Raw genomic sequence first — 4,866 nt, 5'->3', positions numbered from 1 at the left:
AGAGAGCGGCTGTGGTGGAGCTCGGCTGCCCACTCGAGCGGAACCACGACACTGAGTAGCTGAGAGCTCTTTATCCACGTGGTATGGAGCTAAGTGAGCATCTCTCCCAGACACCAGCCGTGGTTTGCCACAATGCATACAGCAGAAAGGCCATCACATTTTTGAATAGATCAAGGTTTTGAGGCCCCACAGCAGTTTCAAATGAGCATAGTGGAGCCTTCCTGTTACACGTGGAGAGCGTCAGCTGCAAGTGGTGATTTTAGGGATCTGTGAGACCTCTGCCCATTGCATGCCTCCTTATCCTGGCTAACCTCTAATTGCTGTAGTTTATTTCTCCAAAATGGCTCTTTGGCAATTCCCCCTCAGACAAAGTAAGTGTAAAGTTTGTATTAATCATGAGGATTAACATTTATTGGTGCAGGAACACCTTGTAAAGAAACAAGTTTTGCCTTGATGTTCTGGAATTAGTAGTCAATCTGTGTAATTAACAGATTGGCTTGGCAGAAATCGACTTCCTTCCTGTCTCCTCCATACCCAAATGTATAGCACTAACTAAATGTATACCACTAACTAATCAAGCCTTCCTGCACTTTTCTGGATTACAGAGACATTTCCAAATCCTTAACTCTGCATTCCTATATTTTGTGCAGAGGGCGCTCTGCTAGCTCCTTTTTTTCGGAAATGAGATTCACAAGCTACCTGGATCCTCTTTGCAGTTAGGGAAATAATTACTTTACGCAATATAATTTGCTTAAAACCATGACAGTTTTAACTATAGTTTAAGGCTAAATGACTGCTCAGCAAGACAGCTGGTAAAATTCACCCTGTAATAAGACTGAAGCAATGTAAACAAGCCCAGCCCATTTAGGGCTTTAGTTAATATAGATGTCAAATTCTTCTTTCAATATCTCTAAATTTCCCAAGCCATCCGACATTTTCCTCCTCTATAAATGTATTTATAATAAATCTCATCCTTTGCCACCTAAATTCACAACATAGCTCTGTCCCAAATCCCTATAATCGATTATGTTTGAACATAAATTAACCTCCAGTGAAACATCATCTAATTTGTTGAAACACTATAGGTACCTGTGACATAATGTACTGAGGAACTCCTGCTGCAGCATACTTCTAGGGAGCTCCAAGCCTGGCTTTTCTTACAGCTCGGAAAGTGGCTGTTCCAAGTAAAAGGCAGCAAATGACCATGCTTTACCCTTGAGAACATGCCATTTCGTGGGTGTTTGCAGTGGGGCACGCTCCAAAGAAAGCTGAGGGGATGTGTTAGTAAGAGTTAAGTGTGTGTATACCTGCTCTGCTGAATTGTGCTCAGATCTTAGAAAACTAGAGTCAGTTAGGGCTGACAATCAAACTGAGTTTAGGCACGAGAGATTGAAAGAGTTTTTCTGCTGCGACTGTCGTATTTTTAACAAACGGGGGGGCCTAGGACTAGATTTTGGGTTTCTTGATAGCAGTAGGAAGGCTGGTGTTCCCTTCAGTATGCTTTGGATTAGGTCTTTGACGTGTCTGAATCAGCCAGAAACCAGGGTACCAGGCAAGTGGAAATCATGGCTGCAGAGAAGCCGAGTCCAATTTCGGAAAACTGAATCCATTTCTACACAATGTCCCTACAGACTAAATAATGTCAACCAATTTAAATTGCAACCAGTGGGGAATAATATCTAGGGCCTGATGTCCTCTATGCTGCTCAGATAATAACAGCAATACGGTTGTAATTATGGTGATAATGTTCAAAATTCATTTGCGTTTGCCTGAGTTGTGGTGATTTATTGTTTGATGATTATCTTGCTAGAATTTTGTGGATGGAATAATCTCCCTTATTTACATAATCAAGGCTTCAAAATCTTTACAGCAGGGCTTGCTATCAGCAGCTGGCTCTGCCATGTATCGTAGGATCCCTTAGTTTTTACACCTTGTGTTGCAAAGATCTCAGTATTCATTAGACTATACTGAAAATTTACTGTTTTCTACAACTTTTGTGTAAATCACATTAATATAAGGAGTTGCTCCTGTATTAGTGACAGCTACTAAAGGCAGTTCTGAGGCAGAATGTGTGTGCTGTTGCAAGGTAGAGCTGAGAAGGACAGTTGGAATGATACCTTTGTCAAAAACCAATAAACAAAGAAAAATACACAAAGCATTAAATTCGCAGGCAAGAACTGATATGTGGATATGACTTGTAATACGTGCTTTTGTGCAAGTTGCTGAAACATTAGAAACCATGTGGTAAGTGCTGACTTCGCCTGGGGGATATGCTCCAGGCTCCACAATCCACAGAAATCCTTTGGTACCCCCTGAAAAGCTCTTAGACCCCCTCTCTCCCAGTACAAGCCACAAGCTGTCATCAGCTGCAGGACAAGAAAACCAGGTACATCAGAATTTATGGGGGTGCAGCAACACCACCACATTTGAGAGGCTGCACGGCTAAAATCTACCCTGACCTGGGCCTGTTTACTTCAGCTTAACCGAAGCTTACCATTTTTCACTCAGTTACTTTTATAAAACCTTTAAAATTATTTGTATTTCTCATGACAAGTAGATAGTTAAAATACTCGTTTTCATTAACAGTTTTGTAAAATGAAGTGCATTTTAGTATGCCTTCCACTCAAGAAAAAAGAGTCAAGAGCTAGGGATGCACAGCTGCCAAATAGATCTCAGCTGAATGCTTTTTGCCACAGCTGAGCTGCTCAGACACTCTTGTGACCCTGGCAGTAAAAGTTCAAAAACTGCAGCCTGAAATTAAAGAATAAACTGCTGTGGTAGGATATGATATTTCTTTAGAGTTTTAAGAGCAAGTTAGATCAGAGTCTGTAAGAAGATTTGAGAAAGGGCTACCTGACATCAGGCTTCTTTTTTTAACTGTTTTCCCTGTAATAATATTCCCTTTTCTCAGAAATATTTCTGAGGTCAAAGGGATTTTCTTTGTGGAGGCAGTGATATTAGAAATTTCTGTGGAAAATTTATTAACCAAAATATGTATTTTTAATTAATTTGGGGCCACCTATTTCCTGGAAAGCGATGTATAACATGTTCCCGGACAGAACACTCGGAAACAGGAGGTTTTTAGCTTTTTATTTGGCCGGGTGCGCACGGGTTTTCCCAGGGCCCCTCCGCAGGGCGCGGGCCGCTGTGACGGACACAACCCCCTCATAATTGACAGAATGACGGGCAGGGCCGCGGGCAAGTCGGCGCCGCCAGCAGCAGCCGTCACCCTCAGAGGCCTCAACCAATCAAAGCCAGCCGCGAGCCCATTTCCACCAATGGGCGGGCGCGATTGCCAAGGCAAAAGTGGCGGGTGCCGTTCCGCGTTGCTATTGGCTGGCGGGCGGGCCGGGCGGGTATATAAGGCTTTGTGAGGTACCCCGTCTGGTCAGTGCCTGAGCGGAGGGTGGATGTGCTGCAGGTGCGCGCTCTGCCGGCCTGTCCTCCTGAGGAGATCGCGGTGCGCAGCCCCATCGGGGGGCGGTGAGGTGTCGGTACCGAGTGGGAGTGTGGTGGGGCGGTGTCGGGGGGCTGCACGGGACGATGTGGGGAGAAGAGGAGACGGTGCTGAGGAGCCCGCCTGGGCTGAGGTAATGGAGGGGGGGCGAGCGGTGAGTGAGCAGGGCCGTGCTGAGGGGACTGGAAGGGGCGGCAGCATGGAGTCGGTTTGGGATTTTTGGGTAGGCGCTAATACAACCAATGTCTGTAGGTGTGGTGGGATGGTTGATGGAGGCTTTATTTTTAATTTTCCTGATGAGGTTGTGAGAAAGTTGGAGAAAGCCTTGTTCAGATGTCCCTATTGGCTAACTCTCAGCGATAGCGTGGAGGAATGGATGATGTAAAAAAAAAAAAAAAAAAAAAAAAAATACATGAAAGAAGAAAAACAAGAATGCTAAGAAAAATGCAATGTGTAGTAATTTTTATTTGCTAGATAGCTGGTCTTTAGGAGCAGATACTGGTAGACACTAATCTCCATTTAAGCTGTATGATGTTCCTTTGGCAGCAGGTGCTAGGGGAAAAAAAACACAACATAAATCAAAGGGAATGAACAGTATGAATGAGTAAGAAGAGGAGAGTAGCAGCAATGATGAATGAAGAAAAAAACAGCCTGGACAAAGGTACTGCCCTGTCAACAGGTAAGGACTTCAGCTGGTAGCAGCCAGTGCACAAGAAAGAAGACGTGTCATGTGGAACTGTGACGCAACAATGGGTGACAAGAAGACCACCAGAAGACTGAAGAGGGGAAACAGTAAAGGCACTGCCCTGTCAGCAGGGCTACAGTAAGCAGAACAGCGCTGGCACATTAGGTGCCCGGGTTGGTTTTCTACTGTGTGACCGCTCTGTAAGCAAGGGTGCAGGTGCTCAGGCTGCTTCTGTGTGCGCCCTACCCTACTTACCCGGGGTTGGAGCCGCACGGCAGAAGTAGCTTGAGGAGCTCTGTGCCTCAGGATGGTGAGAAAAGTTGATTTAAGTTGGTGTTGGTAAGACAAAGTCAGGGATCCAAACGCAGCTCCTCAAAACAACCACCCTAATGAACACAAACTTGAAAGTCCTCCCCATTTCTTTCTGGCACAGGAGGTGGAGCTTCGAACCCATGTCTAATGGCTTGTGCTTTGTTTGCAGCAGCCAGCGCAGAAGAAGGAGGAGGCGTCGTGTGGAACGGCGAGGCAAGAGCGAGCGGGAAGAGGGAGCGGCAGATGGAAGACGGGCAAAGAGGAGGACACCCTGGGCAAAGGCTTCGCCCTGTTAGCGGGGCTGTAGGTAGAGGAGAGCAGTGCTGGCACGTGAGGTGCCTGGATTGTTTTGTGCTGGGCGACCTCCCTGTAAGCAGGGCTCGGGTCTTTGCGATTGTAATCGGCCTTTTGC

General features: G+C 45.8%; 1 long non-coding RNA gene across 1 annotated transcript; it reads left to right on the top strand.

Moving 5' to 3' along the window:
- The first annotated feature begins 3,398 nt into the window (after positions 1-3,398).
- Positions 3,399-4,626, top strand: LOC137858155 (uncharacterized). Its single transcript, XR_011097527.1, has 2 exons — positions 3,399-3,460; positions 4,137-4,626. It is a non-coding gene; the product is annotated as an uncharacterized lncRNA (long non-coding RNA).
- Positions 4,627-4,866: the final 240 nt, after the last annotated feature.

The sequence above is a fragment of the Anas acuta genome, chromosome 5 (genome assembly GCF_963932015.1).
Source record: "Anas acuta chromosome 5, bAnaAcu1.1, whole genome shotgun sequence".
In the NCBI taxonomy this organism is placed as follows: Eukaryota; Metazoa; Chordata; class Aves; order Anseriformes; family Anatidae; genus Anas; species Anas acuta.
Note: the sequence above shows the minus strand (reverse complement) of the source record. Positions and strands in the feature narration are given on the sequence as shown.